Source organism: Podarcis vaucheri (genome assembly GCF_965113315.1).
Source record: "Podarcis vaucheri genome assembly, chromosome: 8".
NCBI lineage: Eukaryota > Metazoa > Chordata > Lepidosauria > Squamata > Lacertidae > Podarcis > Podarcis vaucheri.
The window spans coordinates 45,748,176-45,776,170 of NC_138766.1; the positions used below are offsets into that span (position 1 = coordinate 45,748,176).

Sequence of the window (27,995 nt, forward strand, 5' to 3'; positions counted from 1 at the left end):
CCTACACAAACACACACAATGAATATCATTAAGCTGTGTGAGATTTAGAGGAAGAACTCATCTGCCAAAGCAAATTTCAGCTGCTTCTCATGTCATACCATTTCATTCAAAAGGATTTTTAATGAAAAGTGCATGAATGCACTGCAGTGTGTTTTTGTAAACTTACATTTCTCTCTCTCTGTCTGTGACACACACACACACACACACACACACATTCTTGGAACATGCACTGCTTGTATGTCATGTAAACATGTAAACATGGTGTGGTAGAAACATGAAAATGCCAGGGGAAATTGGTGTGGTAGAGCCAAACTTTGATACTGACATTACTGCAGCTTACCTGGATGGGGATGAGGCAAGGCAGGAGCAAGACAGGGCTTCATGGATGCACCAGCAGGAGTGAGGCACTGGCTCTGCTGGTCCATCTGTGAATCCCCAACCTCACTGCCTCGTGTGCGTGTTTTAAATTAAAGCACAAAACATACAGATTTCCAGACTAATTCTCCCACCCCAGGAAATAAAAATATGATAATATGCAGGTAACGTACATTAACTGTATTTCCTGGTGCCATGCATATATGCTGTCACATGTGAATTGAGTGGAAGAATGCGTAAGTTAAAAATATTTCGTAGAACAGACATTAAACTGCAAGAAGGTAAAACAGAAGAAAAAAAACGAGAAAAAGCCAGCTAATTCTGAAAACATCTTCACATTCTCTTATTCAGCAGCCTCCTAGTTCCTGACCGGGATCCAGCCGGTCATTATAGTTGACAACTGGTAGTCCAATACATCATTAAATATATACAACACCCTGGAATTGAATATTAAATAGTAGTTTAAACTGTCAATTTCTCTACGTAATGGCTGATGAAAAGCTGATGGATAGCATTAGACCTCCCCTGTGGCACACTGCCAAAGGCATCTGTCCCTGTTTCAATGAATTTCAGTCAGGAGTTCAAGGTACTTGTTAATAAGTTTTCACTATAGACCAGCCTTTCTCAACCTTGGTCCCCATGTGTTGATGGACTACAACTCCGAACCTCCCTAACCACAAGGACCAGTGGTCAGGGATGATGGAAGTTGCAGTCCAACAACATCGGGAGAACCAAGCTTGAGAAAGGCTGCTATAATTATAAATGAAAATACGTCCTTTGTACTCATTATTAACACCTGCTTCACGTCAGAAACTTTGGCCCTCTGACCACATCTGTAAAAAATGCAAATTGCTACACCCTAGTAGGCCCAGTTTCAAGTTCAGCTTCGTCAGTGGATAATATTAAAAATGCAAGCATTTGCAGTGGAAAGTTTTGCAACAGGCAAATCTGTTAGATCCATTAATAAGTCCTAGGGGAGCAGGGCACATTATAAAGTGTAGCTTTGTAACAGATCCATATTGGCTGGAAAATTATTATTATATATGTAGAAAATGTGGCAGTTGAAACAATATCCTGACTTTTGCCTTCATGTTCGGCGAATTTAAATTACTGTAGTACAACTTGGAGAACACTGCTTTGCACTAAGCAAAGGTGAGGTTGCATTGTTCTTTGTTTTTCCTAACTAACATAAATTACAGTATATACAAGTGCTGGTGAAGAAGTTTTTTTTTTTTTTAAAAAAAAAGTCTTGTGCTACTATTTCCAGAACACATGTGACTACATCCATCTACTAATGGGAAAGCCAGAATAACACAAAAATTCTGAGTGAAGAGAGGTCAAGCTCACATCTTTCATGTTATGGTACATGCCCCATTTGGCTTCATTTAATTGTTTTGCAGAAATTTGATTGCACGCACTCATGCAAAAAATCCTCCAACAATGCAAATACTGTACTATCAAACTTGCACTGAAGGAACTGTTCTAAACAGCAGGCTGTTTGCTTTGGAAGCAGAAACTTGGAACAGCAAAACACAATCTGTAAAGTCCATTATACATTTATATAATGTAAAATGACTTGCCATATCTCTTCTCTTTTCCCTGAGATTTGGTGCCTACAAGCACAGTTAAACTCTAGACAAACATTTCACAGGAACATCTGCAAGCCATAGAACCGATTCTGTATGATGCAGCTCTCTGAGATCCAGCCAATGAGAGGATAGAGCCAGAGTTGCAGCCTAGCTGTATTCCAATAGGGAAAAGGGTCCCACACCCAACATATACATCACACACTTACTGACCATTTAGCTGGGAAGAGAGCAAAGCAGATAGAGAAAATGTAAGAGGCTATCATTCAAACCAGGGGTATGCAACCTAAGGCCCGGGGGCCGGATGCGGCCCAACTGCCTTCTCAATCCGGCCAGAGGAGGGTCTGGGAATCAGTGTGTTTTTACATGAGTAGAATGTGTTATTTACAATGCATCTCTGGGTTATTTGTGGGGCCTGCCTGCTGTTTTTACACACGCAGGATGTGTGCTTTTATTTAAAATGCATCTCTGGGTTATTTGTGGGGCATAGGAATTCGTTCATCCCCCCCAAAAAAATAGTCTGTACACCCACAAGGTCTTAGGGACAGTGGACCAGCCCCCTGCTAAAAAAGGTTGCTGACCCCTGATAAACCCTATATCCCAACCTCTCTCTAGCACAATAGCAGAGAAGGTGTTGGACTGAGAAGACAGCCTTTTGAATCCCCACCTTGATTTCAATGTTCTGGAGGAGGGTGCGTAAACTGGGCCACAGAGGACTGGCAAGCAATCAACAAAATGGTATGGCAAATCAGATCCAGCCTATACGCCATGAATTTGCCACCTCTGCTCTAGCCTATCAAACCTCAGGTAACATAAAAATATATGTAACTGCTAATGTGCCACAAGACCCCTTTAAAAAAGTCATTATTCCTTAATTTGTTAGACATAAAATAAGCATTTTACTGGCCAGGATCCACACTATCCCCACATCTAGAGGCTGTGCAAGAAGATGGTAAAGTATATGTTGTTTCATTTGTACAAAACATGTAATTTTGGCTGGTGGGAAAACAACTGTCTTAAATATTTGAAAGGGGAAAAGACTGTGTCAAAACCTACAGAATTAATCCAAGGTTAAAAGTTATTTGTAAAAACAAACAAAGAAACACAAACAGGCTATACTGAAGCTCCAGCTCCATAATGTCATCAGATAATGTGTGTTGATAAATACATGTAATATTGTTGCACTATCTTAGCGTGATGGGAAGGGTCATAGCACAGTAGCAGAGTACATACTTCGCATGCAGAATATTCCAAGTTCTATTCTTGGCATCTCTAGGCATGAGGAGGAAAGATTCCTTTCTGGAAGAAACCACTGACAGCCACTGACAGTCAATGTGGGCAAGACAGGGCTAGATGGGCTAATAGTCCTACTTTTGACTCCACCAGCCCCTTTTCAGAGGGCAGGCTTACGTTCACACATAATAAATAAATAATGCAGTACTATTTATTACCAGATGGAGTTTCTTTTGCTATTATAACAAAAAATCAAATGACTTGAAATATTACTACTAGTTATAAGCAACACAATCCCATGTAGGTCAAATTAAATAGGGCTGCCATACATCTAGAAATCAGCAAAATCTGGACGTATGACAACCCATGTCGTCTGTCAGGGAACTGACATCGGAGGAAAGGGAAGTGGTAGGGCTCCCAGAGACTGGGAGAGAGTCAACAGCCAAAGCAGGGACCAGCAGGGGGAGCGCGGGGTCTCTGGAGGAGGATCTCAGTAATGCTGAGAGAGACGCTGCAGCCCAGGCAGGAAGCAGCAGGGGAGAGAAAGGGGTGAGAGACACTTCGAGCGAAAATAGCGGGGAGGTGTCAGAAGCAACTGCAGGGAGACCTATGCTTCGCCGGAAGCTGTCACGTCGTGAGTCCAGGAGACGCGTTTCCGTTAAGGAACTTCTTTGCTGGAAGCGCTTCCGCAGACAGCCACTGTCGGACTCTACAAGTGACTAGAGCAGACATGTCTGAGGAGTTCTGTCACACACAGAGGTTTGTGGGGCCGCACAAACTCTGAAGGGGCACTATTTTAAGCACAAGCAGCTAATCATCCCCTGATAGCAGTCCGACAGTCTCTGTATGCTGCCTGTGCAGGAGAAAGCATCATGAGCGACCCAGCAGGAGCCGGAGCCGCAGGGGGTGGAGCTGGTCCAAGCTTGGAAGACAGATACCGAGCATTGGAGGTCCAACTTGCGCTGCAGACGGCGAGGCTCGAGGAGAGGAGGGCTCAAGATGCAGACAAGAAGGGGAGAACCACTCAGTTCCCCAGAAAGGTACCAGGATTAGTGCAGAAGTTTGGGGGGGACCCCAAGGATTACCATGCCTTTAGGACTGAAATGCAATATGCCCTGAATGTGCAGTTTGATGAGTTCCCGGATGAGGAATCGCGAGTTGCTTTCGTAATTGGGCATCTTGAGAAGGGGGCGCGAGACTGGGTTCGACCCCTGATGGCAACGCACAACGATATCCTGAAGGACACTATGAAATTCTTTCGTGCAATGGATATCATGTTTTCCAGCGATATTGAGGAAGGGGTGGTGCGCAGACAGCTAATGGCTTGCAAGCAGGGAAGCAGATCTGTCCGTGAGTACTGGACTGAATTTACCATGCTGATTCACAGATTGGGGTGGGATTTATCGGCAGCACCCATTCAGATGCTATTTGAAGAAGGTCTTTCTTCAGCTGTGAAAGACGAGCTGGCCAGGAGCCCCAGGGCGGTGTCTATGGATCAGCTGACCAAATCTGCGCTGACCATTGGAGCGCGCCAGGAGGCAAGAGCCTTGGAGAGGCGGGAAGGGAGAGGGGAACGTTGGAAGGAGTTACGCATTCCAGACATTCCTGAGCCAGCTTTCCCGCCGGCAGAGCCGATGGAAATCGGAACAGCCCGCGCGCGCGCAGTTTCAAAGCCCAGTGAGGGGGCGAAGAAGGAGGGAAAGGGAGCCGGGAAATGCTATCTCTGCCAACAGCCAGGCCACTTTGCCAGAGTCTGCCCCCAGAGGAAGGAATGGCAAGGGATGGTGGGAACTGTTGAGGGGGAAGAGCAGGGAGAAACGGAGCAGGTAAAAGCCAACGCCTGGTTGCCAGCAGGGCACTGCAGCCAGGCCAAAGAGCAGTGAAAGTGCCCCTTCCCCAAGTGCCAGTGCCAGAAGCTCCTCGACCTGCTCTAGTGATTGAAGTGTCGCTAGAGTTGCAAAATGGACACCCCCTAAAAATAAAGGCGCTGTTGGACTCAGGCAGCTCCTGCAATTTCATGAGCAAGGAGTTTGCTGCTGAACACCAGATACAGACCATACCCTTAAGCAACCCCCTGCAGGTGACCACGATCGATGGCAGGGAACTGTTGGGAGGAGGCGTCAGCTTGCAGACCATCCCAATGATAATGAGGGTGGCAAGGCACACAGAACTGATAGCGTTTAATGTGGCCACCTTGGGAGGCGCTCCCATTATTTTGGGAATGAGCTGGCTAGCCCTACATGATCCGCTGGTGGGCTGGCATCAAAGAGTGGTTTCCTTCGGTTCCGCACATTGCTTAGAACACTGCAGGGGGGAAAGGGGGTCAGCAGGGGCCCAAGCCACCCTAGCAGGGACGGAAGTGATGGAGAAGGGGAAGGTGCCACCACAGTATGCTGATCTCAGCGACGTGTTCAGCGAGAAGGAAGCTGACCAACTACCCCCGCATAGGCCCTTTGATTGCCAGATCAATTTACTCCCTGGAGCACAGCTTCCTGTAGGCAGGTTGTATGCCATGTCAGACAGGGAGATGCAGGAGTTGCGAGCGTTCATTGACAAGAACCTGAAGAGAGGCTTCATCAGGGAGTCCAAGGCAGCGGGGGGTAGCCCAGTGTTTTTTGTGGATAAAAAAAACACGGACAAGCCGAGGCTGGTATGTGACTTTCGGGCCCTAAATGCAGTGACAGAGCCGGCGGCTTTTCCTATGCCCAGGATTGATGATATTTTGACCAGGGTGCGAAAAGGAAAGATTTTTACAAAGCTGGACCTAAGGGGGGCGTACAACCTGATACGTATAAGGAAAGGGGATGAATGGAAGACCACCATGTTCACCCCTTTGGGGGCATTTGAATACCTCGTTATGCCTTTTGGATTACAAGCAGGCTCCGCGTGTTTTCAAGCCTTTATGAACCATGTACTGGGGCCTTTGCTCTACAAGAATTGCGTGGCCTTCTTAGATGACGTGTTGGTGTATTCGGAGAATGAGGAGCAACATGTGAGAGACGTCAGAGAAGTGTTGAGCAGGCTGCAAGCCAACAGACTGTGGGTGAAACTGGAGAAGTGTCAGTTTCATACCAAGGAGGTGGAATTCCTGGGGTACCGCTTGTCAGACAAGGGGTTGGCCATGGACCCCGGCAAGGTTCAAGCGGTGCTGGAATGGAAAACCCCCAAGACTAAGAAGGATGTGCAGAGGTTCCTAGGGTTTGGAAACTTTTATCGTAAGTTCATCCGAAACTTCGCCCACCTGACGGCGCCCATCACGGACTGTCTCAGCAGCAAAAAGAAGTTTGTTTGGACGGGGGAGGCGGAGCGAGCGTTTGAGGAACTGAAAAGGGCCTTCGCCTCTGACGAACAACTTCTACATGTGGATTTACAAAAAAAGCTGAGGGTCGAAACAGACGCTTCTGACAGAGCTATAGGGGCGGTGCTTCTTCTGCAGCCGGGGAAGGAGGGGTCCGAGTGGCGACCGTGTGCCTTCTTTTCGCGAAAGCTGAACAAATCTGAGAGAAACTACACGGTGTACGACCGGGAACTTCTTGCGATTTATGAGGCCTTCCGGAGATGGAGGCACCTACTAATTGGTGCACAACAGAAGGTGCAAGTGCGCACGGACCATAAGAATCTAGAGTATTGGAGAACTGCGCGAGTGCTCAACCAACGGCAGTTGAGATGGGCCCAGGAGTTCTCCAAATTTAACTTTGAGATTTGTTACGTACCAGGCCCGGAGAACGTTAGGGCGGACGCTCTCTCACGCAAACCTGAATATTTGGAGGGAGAGGGTGCACCCGAAGAGACCCATGTCATTCCCGAGGACCGCTGGGTGTGTGGGGCGGCATTGGTGGGGCAAAGAGAACTGGTAGAGGGAACGGTGCAGGATGAATATGCCCAGGACAAACTCAGGGGTCTCAGGAGGGAGGGAGACAAACCCGGCGGTTTTGAGGAGAGAAACGGGGCGTTGTACTACAAGGGAGCGTTATACATACCTGAAGGGGAATTGAGGGAAAAGGTACTCAAGCAACTGCACGATAGCCCCACAGCAGGGCATTTTGGGCAACACAAAACCATGTGGCTGGTTACCAGGGAATTCTGGTGGCCCAAGGTCAGGGAAGATGTGCGGGAGTATGTGAGAGGGTGTGACCGATGTCAACGAGCCAAGGGGGAGAGGCGGGCACCGGCAGGTTTATTAGAACCACTACCCACGCCGGAAAGACCATGGGAGGCAGTGGCAATAGATTTTATGACTGATCTGCCCAGGTCCAAAGGGAAGACAGCCATTATGGTTGTGGTAGACCTGTTAACCAAGATGGCCCACTTTATAGCCTGCTCACATGCGGTCACAGCAGAAGAAACCGCTAAATTGTTTGTGGAAAATGTGTTTAGATTGCATGGTGCCCCCTTGAGGGTGGTTTCGGACCGAGGGAAACAATTTACTTCCAGGTTCTGGAGGAAGCTCATGAGCTTATTGCATGTAGAGGTGAATTTTTCCACTGCCCGCCATCCAGAAACCAACGGGCAGGCGGAAAGAGCTAATGGTGTCCTCCAGCAATATTTGAGGTGTTATGTGAATGACAGAGAGAATGATTGGGTGGAGAAGCTGGCGTTGGCAGAATTTGCCTATAACAATGCAGAGAACGTGTCCACGGGAATGAGCCCTTTTTTGGCCAATCACGGGTGTCATCCCCGAGCCTTCCCAGGGGGGGAGGGGGAGAACTGGAGCGTTCCAGCCGCAGAACAGTTCGTTGAAGAAATGGAAGCGATCCATCGCCAGCTCCAACTTAATTTAAACAGGGCGAAGGAGGAATATAAGAGGCAGGCAGACAAAACCAGAAGGGAAGGAGAAAGCATTAGGGTGGGGGACCAGGTGTGGTTGTCCACCCAAGGGTTACCATTTAAAGGAGGTTGTAAGAAGTTAAGACCCAAAAGACTGGGCCCATTTGAAGTCACGCAACAGGTCAACCCAGTGGCTTTCAGACTCCGGTTACCGAACCACATGAAGTTGCACCCAGTGTTCCACAGATCATTGCTGTCACCGTATATAGGGGACAGAGAGGGGAGGGTCAATAGGGGACCAGCTATGGAGGAAAAAGAACACAGCTACCATGTAGCGGAGATTCTCGATTCCAGGTGGAGGGGAGAGCAAGTAGAGTATTTGGTAATGTGGGAAGGGGAGCCGGAGTCGGAAAACACCTGGGTCAGGGCAGAGGATGTAGATGACGAGGTTTTGATTGAAACTTTTCATCAGAGATTCCCTCGAAAACCCCAGCCAGTGGTGAGGTTCCGGAGGGAATACTTCGCCACCACCGACGAAGAAGAAGAGTTGGAGGGGTTCGCTGATTCCGAGGTGGAGGAGGATTCAGCGAGTCGGAACGAAGACCGATGGAGGGAAATGTTCGAGACGTCTGAAGATGAAGAGGATTCTTTTAGGGGTTTCAGCTCCTCACCGCCCAGAGGAGAGAGTAGGGGCGGGGGAGAGGGGGGCCCTGGAGGGGAGGTGGATGTCAGGGAACTGACATCGGAGGAAAGGGAAGTGGTAGGGCTCCCAGAGACTGGGAGAGAGTCAACAGCCAAAGCAGGGACCAGCAGGGGGAGCGCGGGGTCTCTGGAGGAGGATCTCAGTAATGCTGAGAGAGACGCTGCAGCCCAGGCAGGAAGCAGCAGGGGAGAGAAAGGGGTGAGAGACACTTCGAGCGAAAATAGCGGGGAGGTGTCAGAAGCAACTGCAGGGAGACCTATGCTTCGCCGGAAGCTGTCACGTCGTGAGTCCAGGAGACGCGTTTCCGTTAAGGAACTTCTTTGCTGGAAGCGCTTCCGCAGACAGCCACTGTCGGACTCTACAAGTGACTAGAGCAGACATGTCTGAGGAGTTCTGTCACACACAGAGGTTTGTGGGGCCGCACAAACTCTGAAGGGGCACTATTTTAAGCACAAGCAGCTAATCATCCCCTGATATCGTCAGTGTTGTTTTTGCCGACTTTCCCTAAAAGTAGCTCAAAAATGTCAATTTTTTGCTCAACAACTTCGCCCCCCCCATTAAAAAATCACTGTTTGAAATGTGGCAACCCTAAATTAAATTAATGCTCCTAGGAAATTTCATTTAGGATTGCTGCCTTAAGAACAATATGCATGAAACTACACATCTTTTCTAAACGTGTGGTTTCTTGCAGTGGGAAAAATCTGTTTAAAATAGTCTGAAATGTTGATCACAGGCACAGTGCATAAATCTGAATGAGGGAAATCGGATTTTAACATTAAGAGAAAGGAATTCTATAAAGCTAACTACCTCATCCTTGATGCAGCAACTTTTGACCTGTTCTGTGGGAATTCTCTTGTATAACAAATGTATATACTCATACTGTTAAGTTGCTTCTGGAAACTGCTCACTGCAGGTAAATGACTGCCAGAGAAGATCTCATTTTCACTGCAGAGCTTACCACTTGTCTCACGTACGTGTGTGTGTGTGTGTGTGTGTGTGTGTGTGTGTGTGTGTGAAAGAACATGCTGAATAACAAATATACAGGAAGACTGGTCTCATACTGAATATGCTGATGCTTAATAAAATACTGTACAGGACAAGCATACTTAATGATTAGCATACTCTACAGATGAGGAAATACACAAAATACACCCCACCCAATCCACAAATCCTTGTACTCAGCAAGTAGCACTCTTGATGAGTAGGGTGCAATATCTCTGCTAGCAGGAATGTAGTATACAAGGGCAGCATAGATGCATCTGCTGCATCCCACACAAAATGGGGGATTAATGCCACTGGAGCTGATCCCTACAACCACTTTCACATGGAGAAAATTTAGAATGAGATGTTCTGCTATCTTTGAACATTTGACAATACTCTGTAGGCAACATGTCAAAAATGGCATATCGTGAGCACAAACTGTTTATGAAGCATTTTATCCGCCACCCCTGATCCCAAAATGAATAAAGCTAACAAAATCAATTACAGCACTGAAAAGCAATGAAGAACATAAAAAATGTTCACTGTGTAACTAGTCCACCACCTTTAATAATCTCTTGTTTGATTTTCCTCCTGTAGTTAACTGCAAATAAGTCCCATATTTCTAAAAGCACCATTATACAAGGCTATATGTATAGCAAGTTCTTCACACCCCAACCCCCGCATTCCTACTCTGAAATGTGCCAATTGATTTAATTGTTTTGTTTTACACAGATTCCTCTCTGTAGCTATTCCAGGAAATGTTTTAAAATATTAAAGTACAGTGGTACCTCGGGTTAAGAACTTAATTCATTCTAAAGGTCTGTTCTTAACCTGAAACTGTTCTTAACCTGAAGCACCACTTTAGCCACAGCACGATTTCTGTTCTTATCCTGAAGCAAAGTTCTTAACCCAAGGCAATATTTCTTGGGTTAGCGGAGTCTGTAACCTGAAGAGTGTGTAACATGAAGCGTATGTAAGCCAAGGTACCACTGTACAAGTTCAAATTAAAAAATTAAAATCATTTTCCCATGTAACAGGGTTATGTGGAAATGCTATGTAAAACACATTAAAATGGGAATGTGCTCATTTAAAAAAATCAATTTATCCCTAGAGATTATGGATGAGCGGAACCAATCCATCACCCTCTTACAGTTCATATTGGATATTCTTCGTGTGTCTCCCAAACAAGAGGGTCCAGAGGGTGGCAATGCAAGAATGGGCCTTTTCTGCAGTGGTTGCCTGTTAGTGGAATGATCTTCCCAGGAAGGTTTGGCTGGTGCTTTCATTATATACCTTGAGGCGACAGGTGAAAACGTTCCTCTTTGATCTGGCCTTTGGCTGATTAACATCGCATACCCCTTTCAAATGTTTTTGTGGGAGGGAGTAGGGTAAGGGACTTATTGATTTGGGTCCCCCCCCCCTTCTTGTTTTTATTACACATTTTGTGGTTTTTATATGGCATCTCTATGTTGTCACCTGCCCTAACATGTGCGGATGAAGGGTGGTATACAGATTTAAGAATAAATTGAAAATAAAATAAAATAAGGACTTCCACCAGGCACCTGAATTTAACCCTTTTAAACAACTGTATCGTTCCATTCTGGTGAGATATCTAGGCCTCCCTGGGAGTGATGGCACCTAGAGGCCTGCTTGAGGCCTGCTTATGGCAAATGCCACCCTTCCTAACTTAACAAAGTGGAGAGGCAGCATGGAGGACATTCAGTAGGCTTTCCTTTTTCCTCTGAATGTTGCCACATCTGCACAGCAGGACACACAGATGCCTGAAACCATGGAAAAGGAGTTCATAGTGTCTCCAGATACTGCTGTGCATGTGTCTTTAACGTACTATAATATCTAGAGACAATGGGGAACATTTCCCACGATTCCCAGCATTAGTAGCATTAGTACACTGTGAGCATGAACAACATCGTTAAAGGCATGAGGCCCTACTGAGCTATTTCCTGGAAACTATCTAAGCTACCTTCTCCCACAAACACTTTGGTAAGTTTGGGAAATGTGGGATTCCTCTCTTCCATTTTCACTCTGCCACTAATAAATGCCCTTATTCAGAAATATGCATGTAGAGTTGGGCTGCCTACACTGTGCACATCTCATTGATTAGTCAGCATAATCAGATCTGAAAGTATATCTAAGTCTCACTGTGCAGGGGAGGACGTAATTATCACTTAATCTTGTCAGTATGACCATCTGCTCAGTGCTATACTGTGGTTTCAGCCCAATCACTCAAAGAGCACAGTCTCACATCATAGATGCCAGATATAGCCATAAGTATCACCCACACAACCCCTATTGGCTCCTGTTGTTCCTCAGCCTGACAAAGGTTTGCGCCTGGGAGCAGGGGTTCTTGTTGTGCCCCACCAACTTCCTGTGACAAAACCAGAGGAGGAGGATCACACAAGGCTCAAGTAGAGTCAGTGAAAACTAACAAACTCCCTGTTATTACAATCTGAGATCATGTCCCAGTTGGAGAGGCTACAGATCAAGGATCACCAATCCTTTTAGGCCAGTGGGACCATTTGGATTTTTGAGTGAATTGCTGTGGCCTCTGGTCATTTCTTTCCTCCTTTCCCTAGATAGAACTGCTGAAGAAAAAAGGAATTTTTTTTGCAAACAGATGCAGGAAAGTATCATTAGGACCTCAGGGTAGAAGTTAAATAGTTTATACTAAAGTGTTCTGTATATAAAAGAAAGTCAGTCAAGCAAGCAGGACTCCTGAAGGGTGGCAACACCAGTAAAAAAAGTGGGGAAAAAGAGCAATGGTGGGTGAGGGGAGGGGAGGTGCGTCAGAAGGAGAAGGGATTCATATTGCTTTACATATATACATTAGAAATTTTGTGTTAATGTAGCATTTTTGTTTTAAAAAATGCCGTTTAAGTTGTCTGTTGTTGCTTTAGTTTCTGTATACCACTTAGACATATATTTTATATTAAGTAGTCTAGAAATAGTCTAAATAAAACAAGATTAAACTGCAATAGTAGTTCAGATATCTGTGAAAATCAGGAAAAACATAGTAATCTCCATCCACCCCTCTCCCCAATGCTCTTCATCTGAGTTTTATCAGAATGCTAAATATAAACTTCAATAAGCTCAAAAAGTAAGGTAATTTAATAAAAGAAAAACAGTTTTATTAAGTCCTTATTACTTTCACTTCATTATCTGTTCAATTGGTGGATTATCTAATATCATTAATTTTAACACAGATCAGAGACAATGAATACTGGATTAGTCTTTTAAATGTACGGCATCACCTCATCTTTTGCTAATTCTCTGTCACTTTGCAATATATTTTAGTAATAAAATTCTCAGAGATCATACCCAGAAACAGAAAAAGCAATGGCTGGAAAATGTCAATGATAGGCAACCTTATATTAATATTGTTTAATACTTCTATGGAATTATTTTGCTCATACATAGTAATTAAATTTCAGATGAGAAGAAAGCTGTTAACAATTCCTCCTTCTTACGTACTTTCTTTTTGGATGGGAAAAATAGGAAGCAAAACAAGTTGCTGACACAATTCAATTTTATAGCAGAGTCTCCTTTTCATTCTGCCAATCAACTCTTCATCTGGATCTACTCCTGTATGCATTAGCAATGAGCAAATATAAAAGTCGGTTTCTCAGGTGTCACTCCAAACTGGAAGGCAATTCTGTCTGACCAGTAGGAGGCAGGTAATAGCAAAGAACTTCCTTGAAGGCACTCCTTAGGATGTCACATAGCCTACCTCTTCAGAAACTTTCTTGTCTAAGCAGGAGATGGAAGTGCTTTTATGAGATATCTGTGGTTTTTAAATGAGCTGCTTTGAAGAAAAGGAACTGGAAATTTTTTTCTAACTAAAGAAGGACCATCTTCTCAGAGTCAAAGTGAAGAAGACCTCACTGTCTCACACAACCCTCATTAATTTGGTAAATTCAGAGTTGGTTAGGTAGGAAAATTTCCCTATGCTAAGACTGTAGAAAGGAGACAGCCATCCAAAGCTCCTCCATTCATTTGTTTAACCCCTTTAAAAACCCTCTAAAGTGGTTTTAGTGGTTCGGCATCTAAAAGAAAAGTCCTATTATCATGATTAGATACTTGGGGTGGTATTCCACTACATATTTGCGCTAGCACAATGAGACCACCTCCCTCCCAAAAAAAAAATCTGTCTTGGAGAGTGGAGGGAAATGCCAGAACAGATTTAGAGGACATGGGAAAGGGAAGGAGCAGAACGTTCTGCTGCTCAAGGAGAAATCCTTGCAACAATAGAACATTATTCTTAAAGCTATGTTGAGTACAACCCTTTGTTTTCTGCAGAGTAATACTACCATCACCTGTTATGTGTCTGGGAGTTACAACAACCTTATGAGACGACTGCACATTTGGACATCCTAGTCTGCTGCTTAGAATGGAATCTGTGTCTTGGAATAGGGAAAGGATCATTCTTGTTATTGAGGTGTCAGTGTTTTATATGTTTGTTAATTATTGATTAAATTCAAAAACAGTCGTGCCCCGCAAGACGAATGCCTCGCAAGACGGAAAACCCGCTAGACGAAAGGGTTTTCCGTTTTTGAGCTGCTTCGCAAGACAAATTTCCCTATGGGCTTGCTTCGCAAGACGAAAACGTCTTGCGAGTGTTCCGATTTTTTCCCGCTCCCCCCTTTTTTCTAATCCGCTAAGCCGCTAATAGCTTTTTAGCCGCTAATCCGCTAAGCCTTTAATAGGCGCTAATCCACTAAACCGCTAATAGCGCTAATCTGCTAAGCCGCTAATAGGGTTGCTTCGCAAGATGAAAAAACCGCTAGACGAAGAGACTCGCGGAACGGATTATTTTCGTCTTGCGAGGCACCACTGTAGTCTGTTTTCAACTGGTTACTTTGGAACCAGAAGGAAGGGTGATCCAAAGGAGAACCTTAAGGAAAATTCTTCTTGATGCCAGAGAACATTATGGTGGTGATTTGTATCCAGAAGAATTTGATGTCCCTCTTGCCAGGGACCAATCACTGCCTTGTAGAGTTTGGGCTCACTGCAAGGTTCCATAACTTCTGCAGAACTCTCTTTCTTGTCCCCATAATTTTATTATTTTAAAATTTTGTAAATCATACCTTCACACAAATATGGATTCCACAATGGTATACATAAAAATTCCAAACGTTAACACAATATTAAAACAGACACTATCAAAACACAATAAAACATCAGAGGCAAGAAACTGACTGCCCACAATAATCTACAGTACAAATTCAAGCTTTCAATTGAGGGGACAAAATGCATTGTCAAGACGCACTGCTGTTTACTCTGCAGTCATCTTTGACAGCACACTTGCATTCTGACTATGATACAAAATGGTCTAGATTGTGCGGCATGGCTGTGGTGTGTATGGCTTCAATTTGAAGGCCTTTTGGCCTCTTCCAGATCCATGATTCTATAATTGCCATGACTGACTCACAGCTGCTAGGCAGAAATTTATACCTGTGGTGATGTTTCATGTCATCTCTAACTATTGTTTTTCAGATCTTTTACAAAAAGAAGTTTTGAAGAAACCCTTAGTTCATTTGCACACTCTGCCCTGCTTAAAAAAGTTATTTTAAAGTTATTCATCTTCAAAAAGTTATTTAATACAGAGATGCATACAGTTGTCACTAAGGAAAGAAACTTTCCTTTGAATTCAAACACTCTTTTCATGCATCACTCACATGTAGGGTAATCATAAGATACTATGGGGAGCATACATGGCTGTGCTGCTGGCACTGAAAATGGTGCCCTCAACTGATCCTATCCCACTGCTGTTTATGTACCCCACATGGGCATCTGCAAATAAACATCTGCTTAAGCTGCTTACAAAGAGACACCCATTTGCAGACTTGGTGCTTAACGTGTGAATAGCAATGGGGCAAGGCCAGTGGGAAATGGAACACTGTAGGTGCAGTCTTGCTTCCTGTTGTATCCATGATTGCTGAGAATATGAGTAGCATGTTAAAAGGGCTAGAGAAAAAGGGAAATTGATGTCATTCAGATGACAGGTTCCTTCTCCCCATAATGAACTAGACAACACTGAACTCCTTGTAGAATGAACAATGACAATACAAGATGCATGATACATAACAGTCATTATCACTGAAACCTAGTTGATGCCCAATAACAGAAGTCCATAATTAAGGTCAGTATGTTATTAAAGGCACAACCTATGTGATGGTGATAGACTTGTATTGTAAGTGCACAACTGTCCTACTTACATCTAAAGCTAGGTGTGAGAGTGGTCACGTGGGTGAAAACCACCGAACACCAATACTAAGAAAGCTCTCACCCCTGCAGTCCATCCCCTTAATCCCTTCTTCCTTAACCAGGCTCTGATACAGGAAGTAGGGCTAATACATTCTGAGAGATGTCAGTGTGGGAACAGTTTTTTATGACAGAGAGATATTATGACAATATTTTTTCAATAAAGAATAGCATACATATTACAGTTGCCAATAAAATTGTAAAAATAACTAATATAGATGCATTATAATGATACAGCACTACACAATTCCGCTCTTCAAATACTGCGTCGTCTCATACTCTTTACATTTAAAAGATACAGTGGTACCTTGGTAGTTGAATGGCTTAGTTGTTGAATAAATTGGCTACTGAATGTCGCAAACCCAGGAGTGTGTGTTCCGGTTTGCAAACGTTCTTTGGAGCCTGAATGTCCGACGCAGCTTCCGCGGCTTCTGATTGCCGCTTTCGGAAGCCACACCTTGGTTTTCGAACCGTTCCGGGAGTCAAACAGACTCCTGGAACTGATTAAATTTGAGAACCAAGGTACCACTGTATTGTGAAAGCGTCAAGGTAAAAGGACAGGACTACCACACGTTCTAAGTGCCCCAATTTAAGTGGGACAAGCATGTTTTCTTTGAAGGTGCCCCAGACTCTGCCTTCATCCTGGGCTGCCCCAATTTCACGCCGCCTGTGGATGGGGTCTGTAGAAGCAGCTCCTGTAGCGGCAGAAGCATTGTAAAGGAGCATTTTCTAGCCTTTGGGAAGAAGGTATGAGGCTCTGACAGGATCCTGGAGCCCTTCTGCCTCCTTCCCAAAGCCAGCAAGCACTTACAGGGCTTTGGGAAGGAGGCAGAAGGGCTTTCACACCCTGTTAAGAGCATCACACCTCCTTACCTAAGCCAGGCAGAAGCTTACTGGGCTTTGGGAAGGAAGTGCAAAGCTCGGGTCCTGATTTTTATTAGGAGCATGTTGGAACTTAGGAACTACTAGCTTTTAAAATAATATCATACCTCCTGGCACATCTTCCTTTATTTAGAAGCAAATATTCTGATTTATACACCTGCTAAGCTACAGTGCTTAGCTTTTAAGATAGTCTATTATTCTCATTAATTTCCAAGGGAATCAGCTTGCTTGAATCTCAGCATTGTATCTTAACTGATTTGTGGACTATGTGGTCAGCTTCTCAAAATTAGAAGGAATGCTGAGTAGAGGAGCTCATAGAGGGAAGAGAGAAAATTAAAAGATTAATCTTTTCACTACTCATTATCATTGTTTACAGCTTTCCATTTATCTCTGTTCAAGTGATAAATAGACTGATCTGTTGCACTTTTGTTATACTCAGTTTCTCTGGATAAATAAGCCTTAGTACTTCTTGTATTTGATTGTTTCCTTCAGAGACAAGGCTAGCCAACTTTGCTTGGAATACTTAAATTCTAGAGGAGGAGCTGTTTTTCTGACTTTGCGCAATCATGCATATTTCAAATTCTGACAGGTTTCTGTTGTGTGTTTTAAACATTGCTTCAAAGTTAATACTGTTTAAGTATTCATTGTTTGTGCAGCTGCTAGCAAGCAAACTCAAACTTTAATCATCATCATCATCATCACCACAATAATAATAATAATGATCACAATTCTCAGCAAGAGTAATCTAGTAAAAGGAGTGAGATACTTTATATTTCTCAAGAAAGGATTAAGTATACCTTTACTGGAGATTCTTTATGGGGTGACTCTTCCACTGGTATCTGTCACATTTTATTTAGCCTTACTTTTATTTTGTCTAGGTTATATTTGTGAGTTTTCCGTACAGTGGTACCTCAGGTTACATACGCTTCAGGTTACAGACTCCGCTAACCCAGAAATAGTGCTTCAGGTTAAGAACTTTGCTTCAGGATGAGTACAGAAATCGTGCTCCAGCGGCGTGGCAGCAGCAGGGGGCCGCATTAGCTAAAGTGGTGCTTCAGGTTAAGAACAGTTTCAGGTTAAGTACAGACCTCCGGAACGAATTAAGTACTTAACCCAAGGTACAACTGTATTTACTACCATGTTGACCTTAGCAGATATTGTAAACATGGGATTGTAGTCAACTGCTATCCATTGTAGACCCATTAAAATTAATGGCCATGACTAACTTAGGTCTATTAACTTTAGTGGGTCTACTCTGAGTAAGTTATTTGACTACAAGAAGAGACAACTGTGGAAATATTCTGGATAGGATGGCCATTTATTTATTTATTTATTTAAAACATCAATAGATAATTTGAGATTGAGAACGAAGGTTAGTTCTTATTTTTACAGTGCTTATTTTTGCCTACACATTTGAAATGGGCCTCAACAATCAGAAAAATAATTGTTTTATCAGTTTGGAACAGCAAACAGCCAGAAGTCAGCAGTAAAGCACTTGAGAGCACTGTACCTTGAGTCCCACCCTCTGTCCCTCACACACAAACGCACACACACACACAGTGCTAGAGACGCTTATAGCACACTAATGAGAGCACTGGTATAAAGGAAGTGAAACTCAAGCCCCGTGAAATCCACAGTTCCATGAAGTCTGTTGTCAACAATCACAAAGGATCTTGGAAGTCATATAAAAGTTACCAATGCCAACATACCGTATTTTTCGCTCTATAACACGCACCCGACCATAACACGCACATAGTTTTTAGAGGAGGAAAACAAGAAAAAAATATTCTAAACGAAACAGTGGATGTATGATTTTTGTGGTTCATGCTGTGGCCACAGACATGTGATCTGACGGTGAGTTTGGGGTAGCCCAATGCAAAAATCCTGAGGATCCATGTGGATCCATGCCTTGTAACCACATTTTAAGTGGGGAGGGAAGGAAAAGCACTCAAGGGACAAGGAACACGCATGGGGTGGGTGGAGAAGGATGCTGTTAATAATGCAGAAGAGGGGTATAAGAGGAGAAGGCTCCTCTCCTCTCCTCTCCTGCTTTCCTCCTTTAAAGCAAGCAGGCTCTCTGTCCCTCTCTCCTCCCCACTCAGCGGCTCTTCTCCCGCTTTGCTGTTTCAAAGCAAGCCACGGAGGAGGAAAGGAAGGGGAACCATGGATCCTCTGCTCACGACTGCAGCAGATCCCCCCGCCACCCATAGGCATTCGCTCCATAACACGCACAGACATTTCCCCTTACTTTCTAGGAGGAAAAAAGTGAGTGTTATGGTGCAAAAAATACGGTACTTAAAAGCACTAAACCAGTCAGTTGCTCCATCTTTTCAAAGAGTCAAATCCTTATTGGTGATCCATATACTCATATGGAAACGGAAGCGGGAGGAGGAAAACTTGCATCTTGCTTTATTCAGACGCTACAGCCAACAAATGTTTTTCTAACCAGAAATTACCTCCATTTATTTTATCTAGACATATTTATGAAAGATGAAGCTATTTTTTATATATAAAAAAGAAAACAAGCAGTAAGTGTTTCATATTAATGTACAATACTGTAATACATTAGCAATTTTCCATTAGTGCAAGTACATCTATAACAACTCAGCAAGAAAGATATACACCCTCATGGCTCTTTCATTTAAAGACAGAATTACAGGAAAATAAATAATAACTATTTGTTCTGCAATGCAAGAACATCAAGGCACCACTGGGTATCAAACAACCTCAGGGAAAGAAATATACATATCACTGGATATAGCCTGGAAGGAATTTATAAAACTTATTTGAATAACATGCCCAATAATATGAACTCCAGAGAATTATTACATGCCTGTGTAATTTAAATATATATTGTGGGTCGCACAGAACCTTTAAATATTATTAATATGTGTATTATTTAATATAATTCACTTTGATATGAAGATTCCATGAAATACTGCCAGAACAATGCAAGATCTCAAAATGAAACTAGAAAGATACTGATACTTCGTCAAAAACTCAATGCTGAAGACTCTAAACAGCCAATGTTTGCCTGTACTTTTGCAACTTCATCTTCTATTGTCTTCTGATTTGCTTGCTTTGTTCCTTACCAGCTTGTTCATAATTCCATTTCATTCATAATTTTATTTGTATGCCACTTTTCCATACACAAAAAAATATGCTTAAAGCAGCTTACAACAAAGAAAACAGGAATCTATTTCAAAATCAAACACTACAAAAACAATTTCATAACAACATAATAAAACAACAGCACAACAGCAAATATAAAAGCATACAAAAACAAAATTTCAGTACTATAAACAAGATTACGTGAATGACATCCAACAGCAAAAATAACAGCTTGAGAGCTTCACCTTGGTTCTAGAAACACTTCTACCCTGGTGTTCCTCACCTACAGAAGCTTCTTATAAATAAGACTTCCAAAAGCAAAGAGTGGGGTGGTTGGAAGTGCCATCTGTGTGTGTGTGTGTGTGTGTGTGTGTGTGTGTGCGCGCATAAGTGCATTTGGGCACACACTGTGGGTGCTCAGCCGGGCGACCCAATGAGTCATGTGTGTGACGTCGCACAGAGCAACATGGGCACAATCTTCACAAGGGTTCAGCCCAGTTGCTGCCGCAGTGCCAGAGAGCCAACAGAGGCAAGGCAGCCGGCAGTGGTGGGCGGAAGCCGAGCAGCTTGCCAGCAACATGACATCACCCACAATCTGGGGTTCAACTGATGTTTGCTCCAATTCAGCGGTAAAGATTGGGTTTCCCAGGGTAAAGTGGCGGGACAAGCGGAAATCTGGATAAGCCCCAAGTTCAAAAAACAAGGAGCAGAGAGACATATATAATCATTATCATAAATGTCAATCTGCCTACTTGTAGAAGTGGTACATAAAAAGTGTACGACTATCGGAAAGCTGTTTCTTACGTACACTATTATTAACCAGCACATAAAATGTGCAGAAAACAACTATGGGTAGTGTTCAGCTAAGTTTTGCTCTAAGTGAACCCATTTAAGTTAATGAACATGACTAAGTTTGAGGGCCTTCTCGGTAGTGGCACCTGCCCTGTGGAACGCCCTCCCAGCAGATATCAAGGCAGTAAGGTGGCCCTGTTTAGGGAAGTTTTTAATGTCTGACGCTGTATATATTAATATTCGGTTGGAAGCCACCCAGAGTGGCTGGGGAAACCCAGCCAGGTGGGCAGGGTATTAATAATAATAATAATAATAATAATAATAATAATAATAATAATCCTTTCAATAGGTGTACTTTGAGTATAGTCTAATGCTACCCTATGGCAATAAAAAAAACCTATTTTTAATTCAAATGTGCACTTTGAAAGTTAGAGTCTCCCTGCAGAAAGATAAATAATTCATACCTAAAAATGTGCCATGTTGATCACACCATATGTGACTACACATTTGAAAAAATACCTTCAATTTTTTTTAAAAAATGTAATTAATATTGGACATATGCTGCATTTTAGTTTCAATAATACTTAGACCACCACTCGCCCACTCCCAGCAAATATACAGACTAAAAAAATTGGTAGTTTGTTTTTCAGTTCTCTCTATAAATAATATAAAATAAAATAACTCCTTCCATTGGCACAGCTTAGGACATACAGATATAAATATGGACCGCATTCTTTTAAAAATAAAATAACCTCTTGGAAGCAACAGCTTACTCTCCTCCCCCTCAATTTAGCATGTGCACACACGCGCACACACAAAATACTGCTAAGATTTTGAGAAGAAGCAACAATACACCAAATAACTCTATTGATAATGATTTATTATTTATTCACCAGCAATAGTGTAAACGTGCTGAAGTCAAGTCAGCATCCCAATGGCAAGTTCTTCCCCGCTATCCAGACAGGCTGCAAGGCTTGGGATGTCTTGGTATCTAAATCCCCGCTATCACTCACAGCCACCACATATTCTATTGCATTTTCATGCAAACTACAGGCAATAATCATGTGTTCAATCCACATTATGATGGCCATATTACATTTTGTTGCATTCACTTGGAGACTATGTTAGTAATGCATGCAGAAATGGGTTTTCAAGGTCTACCAGTAAAAGCAGTGGGGTGGGGTAGCAAAACCTAATAATAGTTTTCTAGCATTTTAATCAACAGCTTGATTTAAGGGCTCAGATTATGAAACAGCTTTCCCTATGAAGTGTGGCTGACCCCTTCCTTCACTATTTTTCACACATTATTGAAAAACTTTTAATACCAGACAGCTTTTATTTTTTGAAGGCGGCAATGTTTTTATGCATCTTCAACTGCTGACCCAGGGTTTTTTTGTTTTTGTTTTGCAGTTAATGTTATATGTGTTAAAGACTCCCCTGAGTTTTACACTAGAAGGGTGAGATATGAATATTTTAACTAATAAGAGCCAACTGAAAAATTAGAAGCCCCATGAGGAAACTGCCCCAAATCTCCTTTGCATAGTAGAGCTCCTTATGGCGGATTTAACATATGAAAGCTGCTTTAAATATGTTTTAACATAAACACATGGAAGTGTTCCCCATGTTAGAAACTGCAGAAAGTCTCTCCATGCCAACCCAGTGATGGCAGCTTCCAGGTGGTCACCACACTGCAGGCAGTGATCACCATTTTCCCAGCATCTACAGCAGTCCAAGTGAATCAGTGGTGGTTGGATAATGCCTTTGCAATATATATTAAATGTGAATTGTGGCCAAGGACATATTAAAATAAGCTTGCAGTTAAATTTCAACTATGCTAGCCCCAACTTTACACCCATTATGCAACATTCAAAGACTTCTGATCAAAGCTGTTAAATGTAGTATAATACTTCACACTAATGAATTGCTTTGTGTATGTCTCCAATAAAATTACATCAAGATGCTTTCACTTAGATATCTTACAAGCAACAATGAGATTTTTTAATGCCTTTGAGAACATCTACACTTTTGTAATGCCACACAAAGGAATGCATCAAACAAAAGAAAAAATGGTAATTATACTTTAAATTATTATGCTACAACTAAAATGCCTTGCATAACATCCTCGTTATAGACAAGGGTTAACAGCAGAAGAGGGGCAAAACTCTCTCTACAGCGGTACTGGTTGCATTTAGTTAAGACCACTGCAAAACATTTACAGTGGTACCCCGCAAGACGAATGCCTCGGAAGACGAAAAACTCGCTAGACGAAGGAGTTTTTCGTTTTCTTAGCCGCTTCGCAAGACACATTTCCCTATGGGCTTGCTTCGCAAAACAAAGCTTGCCCTGCAAGCTCAGGGGATAGCGGGGAAGCGCAGCGCGTCTTCCCCGCTGTCCCCGGACCTCTTTTGAAGCAAGGGGCGGCGGGGAGAAGATCGCTTTTGAAGCAAGAGGCGGCGGGGAGAAGATCATCTGATAACTTGTGTGTAACGTATAACTTATTTTGGGACACCCCACATTCTGAATGCTAGGGGGAAATGCCAAAGTTGATTTTTTTTTATAAACTAAAAAGTTCATTTTGATAAACTTGAATCAAACTACCTCCTTTTTAAACAGAAATTTCCAAGCACTGTAAAGAACACACATCTGATATATCCAGTGCTGTACACACTCTACCCGCTAAAGCATCCGAAAGCATAAGCAACAGCTCCAATCTCCTGGGATATTGCTGGTGTGATAAGCCAGCCAACTGCATGAACTGAGGAGGGCAGGAGAGCGGAACAAGGTCAGAGATGGAAATAACAAGCAACTACTGAGAACTTGGAGCAGTGCAGCAGAATGGGATGATGGAGAAGAGCAAAACTAAGTTTGTGGGTGAGATGAGGTGAAACGGGGGACTACATGGCTCTCAGCTCATTCTCTTAACCATCACTATGTACACTAGCTTTTGAGTAAACTTTTAAATAATTGAATCACTTCATTTATTCATTGGGGGGAGTCCAAACAGCTTGCTTAAAAAATGCTGTGGCTCAGCAGAAGTTTTTAAAACCTCTTGCAGTTACACCCAATTATTAGTCTGCATTTTCTTGGATGAGCATTCATACAGCCATAAATATTAATAACTGAACTTTCTTAAAGCTTGTCTTCAGCTGTTCCATCATATTATCAGCAAACAAGATGGTATGTTTTAATATTACTTAGCCATCTGAATAAAAGACTAAACACCTTTTGGGGATTTGACAGATCATTTACTAAAATACAACGAGCCCTCAACTTACGCAACCCAGTTGTCACAAAATTGTGAGCAAGCTTTAAAGTAATAATGGCTGTTTCTTGCATGACGAATCTAATACTGTCAAAATCATATTTGCCTATTTTTTTCTTGAATTATCAAGGAAGCTAAAGTTAGGAAAACAATTATCTCTACATAGATGAGCTGTCAGAAACAAACTGAAGGAATTCTATAATTTTACTTGTACCATCAGGTTCGATAGTTCAGTGCAGTAACCCCAGATGCTCTGCAAATAGAGCAAACCAGATACCACTACAGTCTTCTAGCAAAACCCTTTGATACTTGAGAATTCACAACCCCCACGTATGCAGAGATATAATTTGATGAGTGTTTCTGCAAGTACCTGAGACCAGTCAATTTCAAAGGATGCACACATTTCATCAACTGGAGCCTCTCTGGAGGCTGCTAGTGAATCTTAGTTTGCATATATTATTAGCATAATACATTTGTTTTTCTGCAATATATTGACAGGGCATGTTGATGAGCAACATGAAACTTCAGGGGGTTTTTTCCCATTCAAGAATGGTGCCTGCATTCCAGTCTTCTCTTCCCTGCTATGCTTTCTGGTGCCTTTAAGGGGCAAAAAGGCAGCTCTTCTGTCATTCCACTGTCCTGGGATACTTCATTAATTTTGGGTTGCTGTACCTACACAGCTTCTTGCCTTGTTATCCTTCAGTCATGCAGCTTGCAGAGGGGTGGGCCACAGATCCTTGAGGGCTAGGATGGAAGCATTATTATTCTCACAAGGCCACGACCTTCTTCTGCAGATTGGAACATTAGCTACCTTCTCTGACATAAATGTGATGCTTGGCACAGGGGGGAAATTAAATTCTATCTGTCCCTTCAGTGACAGCAATTTCTAATTTATTCTGCCTTCACAAAATTTAGAACATATACAGAATTATAATCAACCTTTTTTTAAACCAAAGAGTAAAAACACATTTTGATTTTTGAAATTCGCAGCTCTTCCATATTTTGCTTCTCACGGTGACTTTAGCTTCAAGTTGGAAGCAAAAGAAAGCGGCAGCTGAGGGAACTGGACCTGGAAAATCTAAGAAACTTTCAATCTAATTGCTATAACACAAAGTGAGGAAGTTTGGGGAAGTCCATTCACACAAAAGGGTTCACCAGGAAAATAATCATTATGTACTATTTTCAATACTTAGTCCTTTTTCATGACAAGTAATGCAGACTTATCCCAACCCCACTTCCTGATCATTAGTAATTCTTATCAAGTCCTGTCCAGTGTTCCAATGCAACCTATCCTGCATTCAGAGTACCCAGTATGCTGATCATAAGATTATAAAAAAATTGTAAAGTATTTTACGAAATAAGTACACGTCCCGTAACTGATGCCTCATATCCTACAGAAGGAAAATATGGTTTCAGTGTGCTTCAGAAAGGCCACAGCTGATAACATCATTGTAAGAACTGTGAATAACTAATAATGTTGGAAAGTAGAGAGGCAGTTAAATACACGTGGGAGGGGGAACTAAGAGTTGTTACTGAACTGCAAGGAAACTAACTTGTAACTAAATTGTAAATAAAATTAAAAAGTGCTGCAGAATTCAGAATGGTGCAACATACGTCAAATAGCTAAGCTTTGATTTGCACATGATTCCAAAAGTACAGACCAATACAGTGCATACGGGAATTGGCAAAGAATGCATTCCTCAAGCATCTCTATATGACAATATAGATTCTTCACACAGAATGCTGCGAATTAAATCATTTATCCATTTGCTAAATTAATTTACCTGGTTTTCAATTGATACCTTTGTCACTTAGTATGTGCCACACTGTCCATTACAAAGGTTCATGTGTTTGGAATTAATTTTGCTGAGACAAAGCATCTTTTTAATTTACTTTTTGCTTTTGTTATTGCTGTGTGGGGTCTTTGTTTTTGGAGGGGAGGTACATTTAGCTGGAATGAGGACATTAGATATAAATGTTAGTTGCATAATTTTTAACACGGTTTCAGGAGTATATCCATCAGTTTTAATTGGGTTAGCTAAATAGAAACTGAAGATTGAAAGACAGGATTCATCTGAATATCAGTTGTTGAGGTTGAGGGCAAAACAGCACAGATCTGGTTGACCAGTTGCCAACTCTGGTAATATAGTTTAAAATAAAATATTATCTGATCCAGGAGGGATCTACTTCTATGCTTCTTCAAACTTGGCCAGACAGGTCCAGATATTGCAAAACTTGTTTGTTGCTACGGGTCAGGAGTTTCTCTAAGTTGTGTCCTGTAGCCTAGTTTGGGGACTGCACAGCTGCCCGAAGCCTTATCATCATTGTTTTGGAGCTCTTCTCCAAAGTAGAGTCTCCAAGAGGTGAAATGTTAATGATACAACTTGGTTAAATTTGCCATCTCTTAGCCACTATAATACAGTCACTTCTATTTCTGGAAAAGGGATGTCAATCAAAGCAAGTATGTTGTGTTTGAGCTAGGAGTATGCAAAACATTTGGATTGATCCAGAACCAAAGCAGGACAGCTTAAGACAGATTATGGGCCTGTTTGAATCAAGGCAGGATGCCCAAAGCACCATGAACCAAAGCAGGGACCATCAAAGCACCTCAAACCATAAAAGAGTTGGATTTTTTTAATTAAAAAGATGCTGCGATTTGTCTGCAAAAACTGAAACATCTCCTTCTAAGATTGCTATATAACCACAGTGAGGAGAGGTGTGGAGGAAATCTCTTTTGTATAGGTCAGGTCTAGCTTTTAATGAGAAATATTTATTTTATCAGGGGTCTCCAATCACACACTTTTGGGGAAGTGATGCTAAAGTAATCACCTTCTTCTTGTCTGTTCTATTCTCTCCTCTCTACTTGCTCTATACAAGCGGTGTTTGCTTGGGAAAAGCTGGATATTCAAGTTATTTTATCTTTGTGTCACTGCTCCTATCCACTCAGCATTTACTTCCTGTGAATTCTGATGCCAACTGAGTAGAACACAAGGCTGAAGTTTCTGCCTAAGAAATAATAAAGTTATAGATGGCTCTTTTGGGGGAAGGGAGGATAAAATTTTAAATGTGTCCAAAACAAAAACCCTGAACAAGTTTGTCTCTGATTTGGAAAACTTTGTCCACTCAGAGGGAAATTTCATTCATTTCTGTTGGGAAAAAAAAGATAGCATTTTTTAGTTTTCATTTTTCTGAATCAAAATTTGGACCCCAAGCTGAACCAGACAGCCTTTGAACTGCTTCAGTTCAAATAATTATTTTTTCAAAGGATCTCACACCTAATTTGAACTGTGGTACTTCTTTATATATTTTTGTGAGCAGCAAGGAATAAGATGATAGTTCTGACAACTGAAAGATATAATGTGCTCTTCTTTCAACCACTTCTAAATGCTATTTGATGTTCTTACTCATTGTCTTGTTTTACGAAGTATTTGTCAGATATGTGCAATTAAGACCACCTACTCACTCCAACAAACCTTATGTGATTTTGAAAGAGAATTGTGTCTGCATTCTTATCTATTCCACTCTGCTTTGCCTACACATAAATAAGTATCTAGACATCAACCTGTTGTAATTGTATCTTTTCAACTTTTACAAATCTTAAAGAGTTAAGGGAAAGAAAACATTTCTATTTTGGACTGAAGAGAAAGCTATTTGTTTTGCAGGGTGCCTGAAAACATCCCATTAGTAGCAAAATGGATATCCTTTTGTAACCTTAACAAGAGACTTCAAGGGCTCACAAGCTAAGGTTTGGTTGCAACATCAAAACCAGAAGGTGACACTAGTAGGTAGCTGCCATAAAATATCAGACAATATTTAGAATTCACAACCACATTAAGATATGAAAAGGTAAGCAAACAGGGAAGTAGCTGGGGTAGGCAACCCTGCCCTATATCATGGTTAACCCATGGGCCAGAACAACCAGTATGCTGACAGAAGTGGCCTTCACACCCTAGCAGTTTTATCTGCCAATGTGAATGTAAAGTACTCTGCCCGATCTTTAGAAAGTTATCTTTAAAGAGAAGAC

The 27,995-nt window shown here is 42.2% G+C and overlaps 1 protein-coding gene and 1 long non-coding RNA gene across 5 annotated transcripts in view; one reads left to right on the top strand and one right to left on the bottom strand.

Annotated features, from left to right (window-relative positions):
- Positions 1-27,995, bottom strand: part of PTPRM (protein tyrosine phosphatase receptor type M) — a 415,073-nt gene that overhangs the window by 271,921 nt on the left and 115,157 nt on the right. The gene's annotated exons all lie outside the window — the stretch shown is intronic.
- On the top strand, positions 21,425-23,678 carry LOC309539864. Its single transcript, XR_014223012.1, has 2 exons — positions 21,425-22,778; positions 23,323-23,678. It is a non-coding gene; the product is annotated as an uncharacterized lncRNA (long non-coding RNA).